The sequence below is a fragment of the Chinchilla lanigera genome, unplaced genomic scaffold (assembly GCF_000276665.1).
Source record: "Chinchilla lanigera isolate Chin_1 unplaced genomic scaffold, ChiLan1.0 scaffold00117, whole genome shotgun sequence".
NCBI classification, from domain to species: Eukaryota; Metazoa; Chordata; class Mammalia; order Rodentia; family Chinchillidae; genus Chinchilla; species Chinchilla lanigera.
The window spans coordinates 1919298-1941827 of record NW_004955518.1 but is presented as its reverse complement, the minus strand read 5'-3'; the positions used below and the strand labels follow the sequence as shown (position 1 = coordinate 1941827).

At 37.0% G+C, this 22530-nt stretch overlaps 2 long non-coding RNA genes across 2 annotated transcripts in view; one reads left to right on the top strand and one right to left on the bottom strand.

The window, feature by feature from the left end:
- The first annotated feature begins 2822 nt into the window (after positions 1 to 2822).
- LOC106147097 lies at positions 2823 to 22463 on the top strand. Its single transcript, XR_001231837.1, has 3 exons — positions 2823 to 2891; positions 21134 to 21180; positions 21969 to 22463. It is a non-coding gene; the product is annotated as an uncharacterized LOC106147097 (long non-coding RNA).
- LOC102010085 overlaps positions 18099 to 22530 on the bottom strand; it is a 79546-nt gene continuing 75114 nt past the window's right edge. Inside the window, exons 2-3 of the long non-coding RNA XR_264565.2 lie at positions 19416 to 19507; positions 18099 to 18535 (exon numbers count right to left, since the gene is read on the bottom strand). This is a non-coding gene — a long non-coding RNA (uncharacterized LOC102010085). The remainder of the gene's footprint in view (positions 18536 to 19415; positions 19508 to 22530) is intronic.

Below are 22530 nucleotides of genomic sequence, written 5' to 3'. Positions count from 1 at the left end.
AAAGGATGGCATTTATAAATAAAAATCATTTGTAACCTACCTTTCAAATTTCTGTTGTCATATAAAGTTTTGATGTAAAATTTGTATGTTTAAATACTCTGAACAGAACATATATAAATCAGACTTGAGAATTAAAATATGTTGGACACAACAATAACAAAGATAAAAAAGAGGAAACTTTAAAAATGTAAATGATTTGATTCAAAAAATGGAAAGTTTTTGTTCAGGTTTTATGGTTTTTTTTTTTTTTTTCAATAGGAATCAAACTCAGGACCTTGTGCTTACCAGGTAGGTGCTTGTGCTGCTGAGCTATATTCCCAGCCCCCAAAATGAAAAGTTTTTAAACATTTACTGGTATTGGAACTTCTAGTTACACCTTTACATTCTATAATTCTGGCTTCTAAGTAGTAAGAAAATTACAGAGATATATATTACCAAAGATAACAATGAAATAATATTCTAATAATTTGAGCAAAATGAGCTAATTTAAATAACTTATCTATTATATCCTAAGCAATTAAAAATCAAAGAGATCATGTTCTGAATTAAAGGATGGAGCTGCTTGTGGACAGATCTCAGAGAATATTTTTCTCTTTCACATTATGTCTTTTATTATTAGTGCTGAAAAAATCATTTAGCTTTGCCAGATCTGTCTCTCCTAATTCCTGTAGAAATAAGTCACCTGATCTGTCTTTGAAAACTGCCATTCTTGTCAAGTAGCATTGGGCCTACAAAAAAACAAAAAGAGCTATTGAAAATGAAAGGTTTAGTTATTTTACTCTTCTGGCATAGAAAAAAATTATTTGAATGATTTTTCATTCCTTTTTTTAAAAAAGAAAAGTTTTGTCCATTTGTAAGAGGAGGTTTCAACTATCACTGAAAAATGGTTTGACATTTATTTTTGTTTGCTTACTCCAAAGTTTCTAACTTCCTACCTCTGCCTAATATATGTGACCAAATTACATATAAGAGCTATTAAACCTCCTGAGTGTGACAGATCTTTTGTTCTTTGACTGGATAGAATGGCCAAAAGCATCAAAACAGTGCCCTTATAAGTAATTTTTGCAGGCTAATGGGGAATTGGCAATAGTCAGGCTTGAAGAGACCATTTAGTTCATGGCAGTCTCCAGGGCTGATTGACAGACATCTTTCTTTAAAATTTTGTGAGCTATCAATGCACAACAACATATTTGCGTTGTTCCTTTATAGCCCGAATCTCAAGAGTTTTAAGGCCTCACAGACATCATCTAATGATTTTCTACAGCATCTTAGGAGGTGGTTCGATGCTGGCACACTGGCCACAGTACAGATGGGGATGCTAACCAGTATGATAGATGTAGCATTAACACATTAAGCCATATCCTTTTTTATTTTTCCCAACCCCCACCCCTTTTCCCCAGTACTGGGGACTGAACTCAAGATCCTCCACATGCTACTCTCCAGCACTTATTTCATGTTTAAGGACACAGCACTGAGTTGATCGACTCATTAATCAAATACTTATCATTATATCCAACTAAGGAAGTTTTTTCTTTTGTTGTAATTTTTTTATTCATCTCCCATCTCTAATCTCACTTCAATTCTTTCTTTCAGTGTTAGAAAAGTATATAAAATATTTCTTGTTCCTCTATGTCTACTATACATATGTACAATGACCCAGTAATTCTGCCTCTGGAAGTAGACTCTCAACAAAGGCTTGCACAGTTTCAGAAGGGACTATGTATGCTTCCTCTTCATAGAGTTGTTGGGGGAATAGGAAGGTGCTGGAAGCCACTGTTTTCATCTTCAAGTCAATAGATACATAAATAGCAGCTGACGGAAGAATACTACATGTGGGCTGGAGTTAATGAATTCAATGATTATGCAGGAGCATAAAAGTGTATGAAGTCTATGTTGCAGTGTAAATTCTATAAGACTTATGGACTGTAAACACAGAACAATAGTGTTTCTCAAAATATATGTTAATCCCTCATTTTGAGGCAAAAATTAAGAATAAAGGGAAGGAGAAAAGGAGAAAGGGTAAGGGTGAAGAAAGGAAAAGGGTTTTTATGTCTCATCATAATGCTGAGTACACTCATTATCTTATTTCAAACTTATAACCATCTATGAGACGCTATTATTTTCCCTCCTGATAGTTGACTAGTAAATAAAGCTCAGAAAGGCTAAGTGTCTGCCCCAGTTTTCACTGCTAGGAACTGAAGAGTCAGTTTTAAATGTCGGAAGTGTGGACCTTGCCACCAGCCAGCTACAAAATCCATTTCTCTGGAGAGTATACTTACGGTAGAGTCAAGATCATTCACTAGTTTGATCATTCCCATAGCCTGATTTCTCTATTACAATTCTATGCTTAGCTTTCAACTGTTATTTACTGGCTTTGTTTCCCAAATATCCAAATTCCAGGGAATGTGGAAGTAGAAGACACAAGGATAACAAACACTGATGGCTGTATTTTGCTCCCCTCAGAATGTGTGCTTTTCCTTATGATGTACACCTTAGCGTTTCATTAATTTTGTTGGTGTGAGTTGATACCTACAAAACTAATAAGCCTAGATGCATTGTCAAAATTTGGTTTCTAATATACGTAGGAAAGAAAGGGGCTTTAAATTTCCTTCCTGGAAGTTTTATGGGATGTATCCAAGCTGCTAGGAATAAAATTTAACAATGATGGAATCTTTTAGATACAAATTCAAGTACCTTACTATAATTCTTAGAAAAAGGAAAGGTTCATAAACCAGGCCAACACCCGTCACTGAGTTTGCCCTTTCTTTGTTCTGTACCTGCTCAGTAGAAATGTCTTCTGAGCACTCTTGCAGCGATGACACGGAAGCTTCTGACCAGTGGAAGGAAAGGGAGAGATGAGCAGGGCTACTTGACCGGGCTTGCCGAGCAGTGTAAGTGATTGAGATTTTCTGTTTTCTATTAAATATGCTCAGTATATGATTCAAAGAGCTAAGGAGAAAATTCAAGTAGAAGCCATGACAAAAAGTGTTTTCTAATGATAATTTCATATGAACCCTCAAAAACTAGAAAATAAAGAAATGTGGGTTAGAGTGGGAGGAGAAATGAAATTATATTAGATGAACTTTGGTATTTGTGGTTTCAGAAATAGAAAAGGAATTGAAGAGTAATGAAAGAGTATATTTAATACTTTCTATCTCTCAGAAGCTTCTTGGAACTTATTACAAAATTTCTTCATTTCCATTAAAAAGGAAAGCATTCAACACACTGCATTTCTTTATGTGGAGCACTGGTTCTTTACATTTGGGGGTTATGAAATTATGAAAAATTCTATGAAAGTTATAGTCCTTTTTTCAAAATCATCATTTTGTATAAAAGTTTAGGGGTTCATAAATCTAAAACGTAAGGATCTAGATTAGAAAGATCCAATTGATGGGGCATGTAATATCTCACTCTAAATTCCCCCTATCAAGTTTTTAAAAGATTTTCTAAGCAGCATCTTGACATTTAACATTTTTACAGGTGCTCACATACTAGGTAGAAAGAAACCCAATCATCCTACTTTAGGTAAAGTCCAATTTTAACATAATTAGAATTTGTTTATTTAACCAGAGCTGCCATTGAATTCTGCAAATTGCAGACCTCATAATGAAATTTCCAGAAACTACTGCCAAAGGACACAAAAATATCTGGTTACCAGGGAGAAGCCTAGTGAGGCCTGGTGCCTGTAGAAGGGAGGCAATATTAACCAGTAGCTATATAAAAGTAATAGCAGAGAACAGTGAGTTCATCAACATGCTTAGCTTTCTGAAAAAGTAAATCTAGAAAAGTGCTTCAGTGATAGAGTTGACAATGAAAATATTCTTGTCTAACTCCCATGACAGGTACATCATTAAGGATTAATGCAATCACATCTTGGCAGCAAATAGAAATTTTATTTCCCAGGTGCACTGAATCAAATTGAGAACATTTATTAAGCAATAAGATCAGTTCCTTGTGTCTTGGGATGATCTAATGAGAGTATTTATCTATTAGAAAAAGCATTTGAGTTTAAAGCTGTCCTGTCTACACACCCGAATGTTCGTCTGTGTTCTTCAGGGTGGGAAGGACACAGATGAACATTTGGATGTGTGAGTGTCACCAAGAGAGACATAGTCACATGAAATTCTGTACCTTCAGCTCAGATGTGCCTTATAAAGGATGTTATTTGTATACTCACATTGTAAAGTATTTGCCACATATAGGTATTTAGAGCAACATGACAAATGTAAACTGAGAGACAATGAGAAGCAGGATGGTACTGTGAGGCAGACTGAAGTGGGAAATCGGAAAGACTGGGTGTGAGCTCTCGTTCTGTCATTTAAGAACTGTGTCAACATACGGAGTCCCGAGCCTCAGCTTCCTCACATACAAAGTGCAGATGGAATGTTTATGTTTTAGGTTTTTCTGCACTTTTGTATCTGTCATTACAGTGAAATATGTTTTTTCTAAATTCTAAATACACCTTAGATTTAATTTTTGTATCATTTAAAGTATGAATATGCACAATTTTACAATTGTACATTGTAAAATATGCAATTATCACTACAATGCTCAAAACAAAAACAAACAAATGCCCAGTGACTTCCTTCCTAATTCCTTTTCCACAGAGATAACATTTTAATTCTTTTATTTTGTCTTTTTTCATTGCTATAATGTGTTTGTTTCTATTTCTGAATATTTCCCCACATTTAGACACTGTATTTTGAAATTTGAACTGTATTTAGAAGGTGAGAATTTACTTCTCATACCCACTTTTAATACATGTACTTTTCTCTTGTATATCCTCCTTAAATAGTTTTTTAAAATCACAATGTTGGCTAAATCAGAGCTCAGTATTTACATTATTATGGAAATGAAAACGTTTACAGTTGAGCCGTGTAAGCCACTATGATTACATTCTTTTCCTAAGCAACTTGTCCTCCCTCACTTTTTTTTAGTTTGTATTTATTCTGGTTTCTTTTAAAAATCATTTTCCAAATCTTCACTTGAACTACAAATACCCTCTCAACATGACCATATGCATGAGACTGTGTCAGTTTTACCTCCTTTCCCCCACACACTTCCTGCAGTCCTTATTCTTCCTGCTCCAACCATTACTAATTTAATGGCTCTTTGAGGATTTTCCCTCCCCCATAAGCTGGTAATTCCTTTCTCTGTCTCTTCTGAGAGTTCTTCTTTCCAGAATACCTTTCTGTATTAACTGACTTGTTTGGTTCTCAGTGTGGTAGAACAAATTATCTTGTTCCAAGAAATTCTGTATGGAATGTAAATTTTTGAAACTACCTACACTGAAAATGCTCCATTCATTAATGGGAAGTCAGGTGGGCATAGAATCTAGATCAAAAATTACTTTCATGTAGAAAAGAAGGCAGCATTCTAGTTTTCAGTGTTGCCCCAGAGGGGATTAATGCTACTCTACTTTGAACCTATACCGTGACCTGCTCTTCTCTCTCTGGAAAACTATAGTATGATTTATTGTTCTGGAATGTCATGAAATTTTGTTGTTGTGAGCTTTGTTGTCTTATCATTTTATTGTGGTGCTACATATTATGAAGAGCCCTTTCCCTCAGATTCTTATTTCCTTTGCTTCAGAGAAATTTTATTATTTCTGTGATAATTTTCTCTATGTTTTCTATTCTCTTTTCTAAAAATATTTCAACAGTTCTGTTTTGATTCTGATTCCTACACTGACCCCTAAAGAAAAATTAATATCTATGCAATTTAATTGCTTGGCTAGAAGTTCCCAACACTAGTGACTTTGCAAGGTTCCTCACACAGGCCAGTCAACCATGGTCTGGTTTACGTCTGAGCTTTTTTTTAGATAAAAAGGATCCAGATATTGTCCTTTGCTTATGTAACCAGAAAGAGCAAGAGCCTTTACTCCACCCTCTTTTTCTTGTTTCTTTCCACCCTCCTTCCTTGAACCCCCTCTTTTTTCCTCTTTTGTCTTCTTCATCTTTTGCTATGTACTGACCATCTGTCCCCATTTCAGTTCCATGGCTCCTCACCTGTCTTTTCTACTGGTTCACCACCTGTCTTACAAGCTACAGCTTCAGGCTTAGAATCTTGGAGCTGGAAGGCTTCCATCCACAGATAAGAAAAGGACCTCATTTGTTTGGCAGCATTCAGACTCCAGTTCAGCTCTACTAGCTCGCTCTGGATTCATCACTCCTCCCATTACACAGCAGAATGGGGGACCTCGAATCCAGGCTCACAAAGCCCTAAGTACTCTGCCTAAACTCTGTGCAGTGCCAGTTCCACTGAAGAGGGAGATTTTTTTTTTTACATTGTGTTTCAGTTAACAAAGTCAGTAATTGTAGTTTCTTCCTGCTTCTTAACTTCTTTTCAAGTCTCTAGATTCAGAAGAGGCAAGGTCTGGCCAATTCCTTCTATATCCCAAGTCCTTCCATCCTCATGGGAAAAGAAAACACAGGGAAAGTACAGTTTTTCAAATGTGTTCGGTCTGGTTTACTTTTTTTCAGATGAAAACCCTCAATGAAATGCTCTCTCTACGGCTATTGTAACAATTATGTCGAAGCTTCTTACAGTTCATTTAAATAGAAAGGATTTTCATCATCAGTCCAAGTTCCTACTCTACACCTGAGTTATCACGGCTGCTGTTTTGAGCTATAAATCTAGTTTAGCTAATAGAGGAGAATAAGCTAAGTGCCTTTGCTTTCTCTCCTGCATACCTCAGTTATTACATATCATGGCAAAAAAATCTGGATTCTTACTTTAGAAACATATTGATCAGCTTTGTCAGAATTTACATTGGCATGGCTATCAGAATGGGCAGAACTGCTATAATTTGGGTGCATTTGCCTTTAAAAATTTTTTTTCTTTCAAGTGACTTCAACCTCCTGACTCATTTTCTACATGGAAAAAAAAATTGGTACATGATGGACTATAAGAGCTGTATTTTGGCAAGCACAATTTACAATTCATTATCTTTTTTGTGAAGGCAGTTTTTAAAAAGCTATTCCTATCATCTTTTAAACTGATGTGCTCTTCTTTGATTGCTACACCAATTTTATGTCTTATTTTTGACATCTTCAGAGTATTTTTTATATTGCATTAAAGTATAATGAACCACATATTAGATATTATAAAACATATTCTCTAACTTTTCAAAGCCAGCTAAGTCTATTACCTGTTTCATAACAAGCAAGGAGCCCAGCAAATTCTCTGCTATAATTTCCACAATGAGAAATAGTACTTCATATTCATGTGGCTCCCCAGGCCCTGTCTAAGGCAGCCTGGAATCCAGCACAGATATTTGTTGCCTTCGGCACTGTCACCACCACCCAATCCTGGATGGTGGGAGAGTGAGTCAGCAATTTCTGCGCATACTGGGTTCAACAACGCCCTTCTACCCCCAAATCTGTGTCCATCCAGAACCTCAGAATAGAGTAATAGTGTAAAAGATTCTTAAATACACCTGCAAAGAATACACCTGTAAATAGAATCTTCGCAGGTGTAACTAAGTAGGTTAGGGTAGGTTCATACTGAATTAGAGTCGGCCCTAAATCAGATGATTAAGAGGAAGGACAGAGAGAGGTACAGGGAAGAAGGTATATGATAGCATAGGCAGTGAGTGAAATAGTGTAGCTACAAGGAAAGCTAGAACTACTAAAATTAAAAAGAAAAGATCCTCTCCTAGAACCTTTAGGGGGATTACGACCCTGTCAACAACTGATTTTAGATGTCCTGCCTTCAGAAATTTGAAAGGATAAAGCTTTGTTTTTTTAGCCACTTAGTTTGGGACAATTTGTTACAGCAGCTGCAGGAAGCTAATAAAATGAGCAACTCTTGGAAATGTTAGTGAAGAGGCACAAGGATGGCCAAGTCCATCCAAACACTCTGGAGTCTCACATTTATGACTTGAAACAGCTAAATTGTGGGCAGCAGGTAAGAAGAATGTCAGGAGAACTTGTGCACAGCATCTAGAGATAGATCGGCTTCTTCTAGTGAAAGTCAGCTACTGCAGCAGTGAGGAAAAGGCAGCTTGATTTGAGTCTTGGGATATACAGTTAGAACAGCAGATTGAAGAATACACTGCAGGAGTACACTGAGAGAAAAGAACCTCAGTAGTATGTTATCCTTCTTAGCTACACCAACACATGCAAACATGAGACCTCTGAGCTCAGCCTGATAATTTTGCAAATAGTTCCATCACAGGAAATGGAAAAATTTTCAGCAGGGACTCTAGAAAGATGTTCACTGGGAAAATCCAAGCTCAGTACTTGAGCCAAGATTACTCTGCTTTGAAAAGACCTTTTACATTGGGAGGGACACAAGCAGTGGTATCAATAAAACCTATTTATATCCTGGCTGCCTCAATTCCAGATTGCTTGATTGTAACATTTGAACAAAATATTATGAGCCATGGTGTCTTCATTTTAAAATGGGAATAAAAATACCCACCATATAAAGTGATTATAAGGATCAACTGAGATAACGTATCCAAAGCACCAGGCATACAGCAGGTACTCATGAAGTGTTATTTCTGTCTGTTCCATCTTTCATACTCCAGGAATTAAACAGTAACTGTTCTCTTCCTCTTTGTGATACTTATATTACTCCCAGTACAGGCAAGGTGTGGTTTGCTAAGAAATAAGGACGCTGTGTTTGGCATTTATGTTTCTATGATAGCTAAATTTGTACACTCTTTCCCTATATGATGGTCAGAGATAAATTATTTTTAATGCTTGCTATGGTTCATGTCTGGATGTCCCCCCAAAGCTTCAGGCAGTCATGGGGTAGGCTTCTACAGTTTATGATTGATCCATGGCCCAATGCTGGGATTATGGGTGTGAACACTACACCTGCCCTGGGGTGGGTAGCTTGCATACAATATAAGGAAGGGAAAGAGGCTTGTTCTTTCCTCTCTGCTGCTCCTCCCTTTTGCTCTTGTTGCTTTTGCTCTCTTCCACCACCGTGAACTGTTGCCTTCTGCCATGTGCCACTCTGCCTTGGAGCCAGCTGAGTATGGACTGAAACTTCCACAAACTGTGAGTTAAATAAACATTTCCTTCCTTAATTTTAGATATCAGGTATTTTGTTTCAGCAATGACAGAAAAGTAACTAAGACAATAGTTAAATTTAATATTTATTTACAAGCAGTCTTTCAGAAGGTGTTGATTTCATTGAAAAACATACCCCAAATTCTGCTACCATGAGGAACTACACTGTCACCATGATAGCTTGACTCTGGTTGCTAAGCTGCTGTGAGCTCCTATTTTAAAGAGCTTTAAAGCTATACAGTGAGAGATTATGAATGAGGTGTCTTATGTGCAGCTTGGATTGGCCCAAGGTATAAATGGAACAAAAATGCTCTACATTAGAACAGAAAAGGTAGCTGTTAAAACTTTTCTCTAGTTCTGCAAAATCATAAGTGTCTTCCAAACTAATATCTCTTCACATAGACTTTTCTAGACCCAGACACTTAAGGTTTTTAGAAAGTAATAATATAGTTTGAATTCAAACCAAGACCTAAAGCTTGAAATGTCTGCCAGGCTGATGGCATGGTGCTTCCCAGAGTCAGTCCACCTGCGTTACTCACACATCCCTTCCCTCCTGTCTCTCTGGAAACACATGACACCAGCCTAATCCTTCCTTCTGGTTTTTATTTATTTTTGTTTTTACCAAAGAAATACGTTACATTCTGGCCTACAACAATTAAATCATGAAAGGAATAACTGAGGACATTTGCTTTACTAAACTAGATGACTTGAATTATTAGTCAAATTCTGGAATTCAGCTGCTAGGAAAGGTGAGAGTGGCAAAGAAGAACGTGGAGAGGAATGGGAAGAGGGTAAGAGAGAAGAAGAGAAGAGAAGAAGAGGAGAGAGCAGCCCTATGTGGGGAAAGGGAGACTGTAGAGGCATTCTTTATGAGTTGCATATTGGTTTGCTTAGGTCAGAGTAACAAAATACACAGACTGGGTGACTTAAGCAATACAATTTATTTTCTTACAGTTCTGAAGGCTAGATGCCCAAGACTGAGGCATGGGCAGACTTGGTTTCCTCTCACCTTTGTTCTTCTTGTCTGCTTTCTTGCTGTAACATGCATGGTCTATTCTCTGTGTATGTACTTTCCCAGTATCTCTTCCTCTGCTTATAAGGACAGAGTGATATTGGATCAGGGATTGCCCTAATGATCTCATTCTTACTAAACTGCCTCTTTAGGGACCCTATGTCCAAATACAGTCTGTTAGAAATCTTATGGATTAGGACTTCAACACATGAAGCTGGGGAACATAGTTCAGCTCATAACTGGTTAACAAACACAGCTCACTTTTTCCATGCCTTCTGTGGCCTAAACCCTTTATTCACTTCCTCTTGTCTCCTGTGGGGTGAGACACTATAACAGAAGATTTCTCAATGTTCAAATTGGCCTTATGATTGGGCCATCCTTTTTGTTAGAAGAAGCTATACCCAGGATAATAGCTAATATATTAAATATATATTTTATGTCAGACCCTGTCCTCATAACTAACCTCTATTTTTATTTTTTTATTGGAAAAAATGAGGCCTAGAAAGATTAATGAACTTGCTTAAGACCCTATAGCTAATAGATTCAGCACTCAAACCTGGCTCTGGGATTTAAAAATCAGTTTCTTTTAGCAGTAAGCCACACTGTTGTCCTCAGAATAGGGAAGAAACACTGCAATTTTATCTCTTTCCACAATTTATCTTCAGAAAGTGGGCCTCAGTCTGTGGATAGTAGTGTGGTAAAGCAGTCTGCTTGAAGATTAAGCAATATATTTCATGCCTTAAGTTTCTTTAGATGGTAGATTTCCATTCGACTCTGTAAGAGGAAAGAGAAGGGAGGAACTTCCTTGCTTCTCTCCACCTCTTTTGCTTACTCCTCCTCAGAGGAATAGCAGTAAATCTGAAGTAGGACTAACACATGACCTTGGAAGAATAGAGTAAGCTTGGATCCACATCTCCTTTGCTCCTTCATTCAGCTCTTGCCTCATGCATTCATTTTCTCTTCACATCTGTGGTAAACTTTCTAGGGCAGTCTCCACCCTGGGGAGGGCCAGGCCCTGCGTGTGTCCTATTGTGCCAACAGCCAGGAGGGCATGGATTTCTCATCCCTGTGAATTATAGAAAGTCTACTTGACCAACATCTAAAGCCATAATTCCCAGTCATTTTTAGAAGTAAGAAAATGGATGCTTTGGTCTCCATCCTCTCTGTCTTATTTCTCAGTTGGGTTCAAATACAGGAGGTGACGTAAGTGGTGTTTTTAATTAGCCTCCTTCCTACCCCAAAAGAATAAGAATAAATTTTGGAAGCATACAAATCAGTTTCTTGACTTCCTGGCTATATAATTTCAGTCCAGTTTCTCAAATTCTCTGAGCTTCAATTTGCTCGACTTCAAAGTGAGAATAATAATACCCACTGCATGAGACTTGCAATAAAGTATATACATCTCCTTGAGCCTAGTAAGCATTTAACAATTATTAGCTTCTTTGCTCTTTTCTCTTTCTCACAAACAAAATAGATCAGTCTTTTTATTAAAGAAATATGCCTGTCTCATTCTGTAATCCCATGTTGCAAATATTTAACTTTATTTTTATAATATCTCACAGGTGTTGGAAATAAAACTAAATTTGTGTAAATAAGAAGTCTCACTGGTTTGGTGACGTCTGTAGATGTGGTCTTTAAGATCTGAAAGAGTGAATAAAAACTAGGAGGTATGATAGATATTGTGAAACAAAAGGAAAGTGATCAAAAGTAAAGGGCAACTGGGGTGTGGGAAAAGAGAAGGGAAAGAAGGGGAAATTATGTAAGTATGTATATACAGGATAGTTAACATAGTTGTACTACTGTCTTCTATTGCTCTACAGAAAGGAACAGTTAACGATTACTTGTTTGATCAATCTTGTATGTCTCTTTTTGTTTTCTTGAGAAACCACTTTGAAGATATCAATAAGTAATACACCAACCATTGCTAATGTCCTACAACTTTGTCTATAACTCTTTTGTTTGTATTGTTCTTTTGTAAATGGATGTCTGTTTGATAATATGTTTTCCTGCTTTTTTTCTTAAAATAAAAAAATAGAAAAAGATGTGGTCTTCAAAACTTAAATCTTTAAACTGATTTTTCCCATTGGAACAATGCATCTGGTGCAATTATTCTACAATCATATAGCCAAAAAGACTGTATTAATTATAAATTAATTGTATGATTTTGGTTTAGAATGAAACTCTTAAAAGGAGACATAAAATAAAAATTTGAATGTATAAAGTTAAATTTTTTATAATTCAAAGGATTTTTTTGGTTTTAATTCAGTGTACCATGTCATTGAAAGAAGATGAGGAAAAGATAAAATACCTCTGGATTTACAGCAACTCAGTATCTTCTGAGTTTCATTGTTTAAGTCTTTCTCATCAGCTATGACTAGAGAGCCAAAAGGAGGACACACAATGCTATTTGCCCAGCAGGCCCATGAGTAAATGTCTTTTCTTGCAGAAAGATAATGAAACCAAACAGCTGACAGATGAGAGCCGAACATTCCTTAGTGTTGTGCAACATGATGCTCTTTCCTTTCAGAAGTAAAAATGATGAACATGTGTGTGACACTGCAGTCAATAAATAATCAAATGAAGGGAGCAGACCATGACAGCTTTGGCTTTAGGGTTTGTGTTTAAGTTATTTTCTGGACCAGGACAGAAGACACTCTTTGACAGGACTCCTTGAACATGGAGTTTACACAGGCTTTACTCCAGGATATGATGAGGTGTCAAGTGGAGCTTCTTGGAGACAAAGGCTCCATGGGGTAGATCATGGAGATTGTGGCTTGATTCCCAGATGAAAGTTCAGACCCAGAAATGGTAACAATGACAGATCACTGTAGTCCCTTCTTTTGGGTATAAGCTATGGTGCTACCCCTTTCCAACACAAATTTGCGATTTTGAATTGTGCTTTTCCTTTAACTTGTGATTTCTTCCTCCACTGGTTCCAGATTAAGGAAAAGAGTAATCATATAAAAGAATTCTAGGTATTTCTCTGAATTCTTGGGAAGTGAGCACATTGCACAAGTGAGGAAGAAAATTCTGATAGTTAGGAGAGGGTCACATTAGTAGGTTTCCTCTGTGCCTTCAGGCTGTCCTCACCCAACTGCTAAGAAGTCCTCTGTGTTTCTCAAACTGAGTGCTAATCTTCAGGAAGAGCTACAAACATGTGCCCCTTCCTTCTCACCCATTTGCTTAGAGATGAGAAAAGGTAGAACAATAGGAAGAAGTTATGGACATCAAATCCCATTATTTTCCCCTTTATAGTCACACTCAGTTTTATCATCTTTTGCTAACTCAGTACTAAATCATGCTGTGGTTTGAACAAGTGATTCCCATAGGCCTATGTGTTAAAAGCTAATGATGCTGTTGAGACGTGGTGGAGCCTCTGAGAGGTGAGACCTAGTGGAAGGAAGTTCTATCAGTCACTGAGGGTGTGCCCTGAGTGGGGATTGTGACAGTCAGTGTCATCCTCTCTCATTTCCCAACCAGGAGGCTAATGGTTTACACAGTCACACGCTGTTACCATGATGGGTTACGCTGCCAAAGGCCCATGGCAATGAAGCCAAGTGGTTTTGAACTGAAGCCTCCAAAACTGTAGGCCAAATAAAACCTTTTCTCTTTTAAAGTAGCTGTATTTCTGGTATTTTTTTTATAGTAACAGAACATTGCTTAACAGAACCCACTCTTCCTATGATGGCTAAGGGGTTATGTCCACCATAAATTTTGGGCTACCAGTTGGGCTGGGGAATTTTTTTAAAAAGTAAAGGTTTTATTATTAATATTTTTAAAGAGTAAAAAGCTGTGGATATTTTCAAGAGGTAGTGTAGTTTACATTATTCTATTATCAAGAAACCTTAACATCTATAACAGAAAATACTATGACACTGTAGGAAGGTTACCCACCATCTACTTAGTCACTGTTGAATACACTTGCTAAAGAAAGTAATACTATTGTAATTCCACTGAATGTTGCCTTCTTAGCCTGTCAGAGACAGACACAAACAAATGCACTATCTAAATAGTGTAAAACTGTTGAGGTCATATTTCTTTTAGAGTTAGGATTACTCAAGTTATCAGTAGTATAAAAACATTCCAATAGCACATTAAATATCTTAACCATATAACAGAAAAGATACATGCTTTCAACTATGACAAAAGCCAGCGCTCCCTTGTAGTAACTTTGGCATTTGTTTTTCTCACATTTAGCAAGTAAAGGACTTGTTCTCTAGAACATTTTTGGTGTGATAAAGAAGGAAGGTGTTACCTTAGAAAACTAATTAAACTAATTTTCTGAGAGAGAAATTAGGGAAACCACACCCTTCACAATAACATCTCCCCCAAAGGAAATATGTAGGAATCAACAAACAAAGGAAGTAAAAGATGTACACAGTGAAAATTACAGTACTCTGAAAAAAGAGATTGAAGAGGATTTCAGAAAATGGAAAGATATTCCTTGCCCACAGATAGGAAGAAGCAACATTATGAAAATGGCCATACTCTCAAAACTGTTATACGGATTCAATGCAATCCTGATCAAAATATCATTAGTATATCTCATAGATCTAGAGAAAGCATTCCTAAAATTCATCTGGAACCAGAAGAGACCTAGAATAGCAAAAGCAATCCTGGGTAACAAAGGCAGGGCAGGAAGCATCACAATCCTTGATTTAAAATTACACTACAAAGCTATTATGATAAAAACAGCATGATACTGGCAAAAGAAAAAACCAGACCTGAGGGTCACTGGAATAGATTAGAAGATGCAGACACAGCCATAAACACACTCAGCCACTTTATCATTGACAAAGTGGCCAAAAATGTTCCCTGGAAGAAACACAACCTCTTTAATAAATGGTGCTGGCTCTCCACATGCCAAAGATTAAACTAGGCTTTGTGCCAGGCATGGAAGAACATGCCTGTTATCCCAGCAGTTGGAAGGCTGAGGCAAGAGGATTGTTATGAGTTTGAGGCCAGCATGGGCTACAAAGTGAGCTCAAGTTCAGCCTGAACTGTATAGTGAAACCCGTCTCAAAAAAGATAAAAACAAAAACAAAAAAGATTAAACTACACTCGTGTCTATCACCATGCACTACTCTAAAGTCAAAATGGATCAGAGATCTAAATATTAAAACAGAAGCACTAAATCTACTGGAGGAGAAAGTATTTAGAAATCTTGAAGACATAGGGATAGGCACAGAATTCATGAACAAAAACCAAATTGCCTCCACCAGACAAAGGACTTCTATCTAAAATATCTAAAGAATTTAAAAAATCAGGCCCCCAAAATTCAAAGACTCAATCCAAAAATGGGCATCTGAGATGAATACATACTTCTTAGATGAAGAAATACAAATAGCAAATAAATGTAGGAAAAAATGTTCAACATCATTGGTCATTGGAGAGATGTATATTAAAAGAACATTGAGATTCCATCTCACCCCAGAAAAAATGGCTATCATTAAGAAATCAACCATTAACAAATGCTGGAGGGGTTGTGGGGAGAAAAGAACCCTTCTCCACTCTTGGTGGGAGTATACTCTGGTACAACTACTATGAAAATCCATGTGGAGATGCCCTAAGAAAGTAGGATTAAAGGTCCCATTTGACCCAGCTATTCCCCTTCTGTGTAGTTTTCTAGAACTGAAAGCATCATACCACAGTGATATATATGTGCACCTATGTTTATAGCAGCACAATTTGTCATAGCTAGATCTCTTGGAAACAACCCAAATGCCCCTCAACTGAGGAATGGATAAAAAAGATGTGGTATTTTTGTACAATGGAGTATTACTCAGCTATAAAGAAAAATTATCTTGATGCTTTTATAGGTAAATGTGTGCAACTAGAGACCATACTCATAAGTGAAATAAATCAGACCCACATGTGTAAACATCTTATTGTCTCCCTAGTGTAAGAAACTGAACTAAAAAAAATCCAAAAACTACAACAGATATTGTGAAAGAGAAACAAACTGCTCAAAGGGAGGGAACAAATGGGATGACGGAAAGGAGAAAAGAAAGAAGGAAGGGAAAAAGATTTTTGACCTATTTTGCATGCTTATATCTGGTAATCTGAACAATTACTTTGAAGATAACTACATGTAATATAAGAACAACTGTTGATTTCCTATCATCTTGTTTTGAAATTTTGTATTGTTTTTAATGTTTTTTAAAATTTCTAAATTTGTATTCTCTTTAAAATAAAATTTAAAAAAACAACTAATTTTTCCCTTGTCAAAGTGAGATCATTCTTCCTAGAAAGAAGCTCACACAATGAGCCCTAATGTTGGAAAAAAACTTGAATTTGTGGAGGATCTAATAACGATATGTGCTTACGTCATATTTTTATCCAAAAATCAAGGCAACTGATGACAAACAATCATGTTGTAATGCATTGGCTACTGACTACAATTTACACAACTCCCACTGGAAGTAGTGGTGGGAACTAGAATTTAATGCTCCCTCACAAAAAGGCAGGCCTTCACTGATAAAAGCCTATGAGGTGCTGAAAGGCTTGTGTGAAAGATATTTCAATATACGGAATAAAATGAGTTGTACAATCCAGTCCTAGAATTTAAAATATTCAAAGTCTTACAAAAGAATCAGGTACTAAACAAATTCTCCTGGTTTACTTTTTAAAGTAACCTAGAGCCTCCCTGAGGAATAGATTTGTGTGGTTGTTGGAGGGACTAAAAGGCCATTAACTCGAGAAGCTCCAGGGTGTTTCCTCCCAGAGCTATCATCTGGTCCTGCCCATATACTTCCTGCCTAGTCGGAGTCCCGGATACTGACTGTGTGATATCTGACAAAGGAAGGGGAGCTTTTGAACTATCAGCTACATTTTAGTTGCATAATTCCAACTAAAGTGCCGAACTGTCAAGTTGGCTATAGTATTTTGGCCTTTTTCTTACTATTCATTCTTCACAGTTATTGCTCAGTGCTGAGCTGATAGAGAACTTGGGGGGTTTTAACCACAAGGACTACCAAACTGTGAAATTACTGACTAGTGTACCTTAAAGAAACCGAAACAGCACAATACACCACTTTTTTCTATTCTCCTATGTAAAATATCTTAGCCTGATATAAGTAACATATCCTAGAACAGTGTTTCTCAAACATTAGCAAGCCACATGCCTTGAAAGCACCTGGAGAATTTATTAAGACACAGACTGTGAGGCCCAGCCCCCAGAATGTGTGGCTCAGTAGGGCTGGGCTGGGACCCAAGAAAGTGCATTTGTAATAAGTTTCCAGGTAAAACTGATCCTGCTAATCCGAGGACCTTCACCTTGGAAATCCCAGGTGGGATTTGGCCAAAATACCTGTGAGGTGAGGCTAGGGAGACTAATGGATCCTGATTTCCGTGAGACTTTCCCATCTTCAGACTGAGGAAGCTCTTATGTGTTCAGGTGTCCTACATCCCAGGAAATTCCTCAGTCTGAGGCAAACCTGAACAGCTGGTCACACCATGTGTGACCAAAAGTATTTCTAGTTTAAGCAGAAATTTGTCATTCCAAATATTTCTGAAAACTATTTTTAAGGATGCTATATTATGACTTTAGATCATCAATGGAACTTTAAAGCCACTAGGTTTGAGCTACCCAATATGTCTAGTATTTATATTTCTAAAAATGTGAATGGTTCCATGATAACCTGTGATAAGAGTAATTAATATTTCCTGAGATCCTAAGACTCTATATGGTACTGTTAGTATTTGTATATATCATATCTAGTTCCTATAACACTGTAACTTATTAGGAATTATAGTTGATACAGATGGGAAAAGTAAGTTCACAGAGGTGGCAAACAACACAGCCACTTACCCTGCAGCTGAGATCTGAATCCACATGCTTCTTGCTCCAGAAGCTACATTTTGGGGGGGAATGATCTGAATGGGAGTGGTTGTTTATTATTCCTATGGTTTAATAGTTGTCATCACTTAATAGATTGTCAAGGCCAGCCTTGGGCAGGTTATTAACTGCACTAATTTTGAAATTATAATGTGTATCAGCAAGTGCCATAATGTGCTATAAGTAATTAATTATGAAAACTAGAAGCAGGAAAAGTTAATTACACTTTTTAAAATAAAAAGTTTATCCAAAGCAATTTCATTTTTATATTAAATTATTTCACATGTATAAGGAATAATATGAAACAAATTTTGAAGAAATATGCTCAACTATAAGGTAATCTTTGTATCACATTTCAAGGATAATCACACTTCACTCATTCCAGGAAGACCAAGTCAGACTTTGTTCCCCTCCCAGAGCAGGTTTTGTCACCTGCACTTTCAGATTACAGGCGAGGTGCAGGTCTTCCTCTCCATGGTATCTCCAGATAGTCATGAAAGTTCCTCCTCTGCTTCCTCTTCTGTCTTTCTTAATGGGAAACTATTGAAAGTTTCACAGTGTCATCTGCTCAGTCTCAGGAATATCTCATCATTTCCTGAAGGATTGCTGTTTATCCATTTCTTGGGAAGTTGCAGACATTTTTTCCTTGCTCTGTAACCTTCCCTTTTAAGGTCAGACAACAGGGGAAGAAAAGGAAAATCTGGTTAAAATATGTTTCTTTCCTCCAGGACTTCTAACCCTTGATAATCTTCTTCCAGCCAGAAAAATAACCTTTCTCAACTCACTAAACTCATTCAATGGATGACTTTCTCCATTTTTCTCCAAGTGTTGGATAAGAGAAAGACAGAACTAAACACAGTCATAACCTGATGCCACAAATGAGGTCCACATTGGGGAAACTTTTAAAGGATACGAAAGTGACTGGGCAGGACAATCAGTGACAGGGAAGGCAGTAGAGCCAGTGGGTTAAACCAATATACTGCAGGGGCTGGGGATTTAGCTCAGTGGCAAAGCGCCTGCCTGGCAAGCACAAGGTCGTGAGTTCGGTTCCCGGTACCGGAGAAAAACCAAAAAAAAAAAAAAAAAAAAAAAAAAAAAAAAAAAAAAAAAAAAAAACCAATATACTGCAAATTCCATGGTTCCAGTCTCAGCAAATGGCAACCACATTCTGCTTCTGTAGGTCAGTATTTAAAAGTAAAGTATCTTGAACCAGCCATGAGGCAAAGAAGAATTTGTTTTCTTTCCTAGTTCTTTTCTTTTTTAAAATCAAATAAGAATGAACAGAAAACAGATGAGCATAAATGCTCAACATCATAAAAAAGATTTTTATTCCTTACATATCTCAGAAACAATATAAAATGCCCTAACATCATTTAGCATTTCAAATTAAGATAATTATGGAAAGTGTAAGAAACCCACAAACACATTTTTAATACAAATTGCCTTTTGCTGTTGCTTACAAAAGTAAATTTCTTTTTTTGTTGTTGTTTTGACACAGAGAGGGATGATATTTAAACTCTGAGCTGAACTAGATAAACATCACCTTTGTTTTCTTCCTCTTTAGGGTGTACACCAGCCAAGTCCATGCCAGCCACTGGGTCTTTGAAGGGTCATTTCCTGGCCACAGAGCAGGCACTGTGGAAAGATACAGGGTTACTTTGAAATCTTTGTTCTAAAGCATCAAGGACATTGGCCTCCTTTTGAGTTTCTGGTTAGCAAGTTCCAAAGAATACCATCGTTTAGCTAATACTCCATCTCAATATCGCTCTTTAGGACTCTAAGGCAGATGTCAGCCAGTTGTTTAAGCAACTAGCTCTCCTCCAAGAAATCTTCCTGAAAAGCAGTAATTGCTACTGAGAAATTGTTTATTTCCCATCTATGCACAGTGTGCAGAAACAGTATTTGGATTAGAATGTCAGTTTGGCCATGTTTGTTCAATCAATAACCTACCTGCATTATATTTTCTGATTGAATAGTTGAAGTTTACTCACAGAGATAAGAAAGTTTGAATCAAAGCATAGGTTAGAGAATTAGACTAATTAAGTGTTTAATTTTCTAAATGCCATTCAGAAAGTTTAGGGTTATTTATTCTGGTTTGGACTAAGGTCTGTCTTTCACTATCTGAGCAGATATACTTTCATAAGCAAATTAAAAGTATAATAAAATTATGCAGTAAATTTTGACCTGCTAAGAGAAGAAGGTATAACTGTTTTCTCTTTTATATTTTCTTTCTATTGATCATGAGTGAATGAAGAATATAGTGTTTAACAATGAAGATGATTTTTTTCTTGTACATATTGTAATTGATGTGACTTTCTTAAATGATAGCAAGAGGATGGAAGGAGTCTATTTAGAAAAGCTCAAAATTGCCAGAAGTTCTTGTTTTAGTGTCTTACTTTTAAAGCTTGCCTTTTTTGTTCTACATTTTAAAGTTGGTTTTATTATATTCAATCACCAGTGATGTAATAATTTTATGATTGTAGGTAATCTAAAGAGAAAAAGAATCAAATCTGATGTGACCAGAAATGACTTTATTATGACACACTGTGTCCTTGAATTACCAGCACTAAATCAAACTACCTTTTCTCTAAAGACATTGCTCTTTCACAGTATAGCTTATATAATTTCCAGTTTGAAAAACCAAAGACAAAACAGAATTTCTCAGCCTAAGCAATAGGGCACTTCATATTTAAGGCCCAAGGAATGAGCCAAGAGCCAACTTATATGGGCTGGGAACTTGGTAGCAGGTATAAACCAAGCAGCTCCACAAATAGATACAACAGAGCACTGTGTCTGGAGGAGGCAACCCTAGCTAGTCTCCACTACTGTGACTAGGGTAAGGGTTTTGAGCATCTGACCCAGCCAAGAGACAAGGAACAAATATTGGTTAAACACAGGGTAGCCACAAAGAATATTGTTCAAACTGGACATTTTTGAGAATAAAAGATGCTATTACTAATTATGCCAAGGTTAAAAAATGAAGACTATAAAATAGGCTCATGCCAAGGCAGCATAGGGCTTAACTCTCCCAGGTAGAAGCTATACAGTTTTCATATGAGAAAAATTTAGAGCAAAAGTAATTATCTACCAACATTGTCCCTTACAGGTCAGGTAGCTGGGGTGTGGAGTTGCGAAGGGGATTTTCTCAAAGTCTGACAGCAAGTTACTGGCAGAATTAGGCCTAGCTCTAGGATTTCCCGCTCCCAGCTCAGTGTTTTTTTAGTGTGTCACATATTTATATAGTGTTTTATTCTCTTCCAGGCAAGGTCACAACCCCTTGTAGGCATTTCCCAAGGCCACAACATCTGGTAAGATAACAATAATAACAACAGAAGAGCAACAATAACAAGTAGTATTTTCCTGGTTCTTTTTCTACCTGTGGTTTCAGAAATTCCAGTTTTACTTTAAACTTTCATTAAACAACTCCTGGAAGTCTTGTGGGGTCAGCTCATGTTTGTTCCCTCTTCCTCGACTTTTGTGGTAGGACAGCATAAACACTATGAGCTAGAGATCCAGAGTTGAAGTAGGCTCCAGTCCCTTGCTATTGTCATGACTTTGAACACAGTATTTCACCTCTCTAGGCCTAAAATGTCTCTAAGCCCATATTTTTGTAAAATAGGCCTTTTTAGAATTACTTTATAAAACTATATATATATATATATATATATATATATATATTTGTTGTTGTTTGAGACAGGATCTTGGTGTGTAACCCAGGCTGGCCTTGAACTGCATGGTAAATCAATCCTCCTGCCTCAGCCTCCTAAGTGCTGGGATTACAGGTGTGTGTCACCACATCTAACTTTAAAACTGTGACTATTAAATATAACAGTATACAATTCCCATTATTTGAAGTAGTTCTGTTTCACACAGCCAATACTGAACTATTTCTCCTTTGAGAAATACAGGATTAGGTACAAGTGAGCCTCTGATCATATTTTTGTCAATCAATCAATATATTACCATGTTCTATGTGTGTTTCCCTTTAAAATATCATGTTTCATATATACAAATGACTCATTAATTAACTAACGGCCAGGGACACTATAATTCATGGCCAAAGAAGTGTCTCTGACGCATCTGTTGTTCTCTATAGGTCAGATCGCAGCCTTCTTGCACGGGGAAACATGAGACAGCATTGCAGCAGTATACTTGAGGGCTTTTTAAACAGTGAAATCACCAGAAGAAAAGCAAGAAATGCAAAGTACTTGGCTACATTACTGAAAGGACCCCTTTACAACATAAGAGCTACAACGAGAAGGCAGAACATGTCCTCCTTCCACCTCAGCTGAGAATAGCATGTCTGTCAGGGGATTTGACTTTTCCTCAGCTCTTCACTTACCCATGAATGACTACTACTACGTTTTATTGATTTGGGACTTACGAACCGATTTTTAACAAGTAAGTAAAAACAAAATCTACAAATAATGAACATCAACTATGCATACAGAGCTGAACAGTATTGAGGTAGAAGATTTTGCTGGGGCAAACAGGTTGAACACTATGAGAAGCCAGTCAGTCATGAAGGCCCAGGGTACAGGCCCAGAACACAGAATGAGGGATAACTGTGCAGTCTCTAAGTACAATATATGGGACCAACCCTAAAATTACCACTTTTGATTCTTCATTTATATCTGACACAAAACTAAGTGAACCTC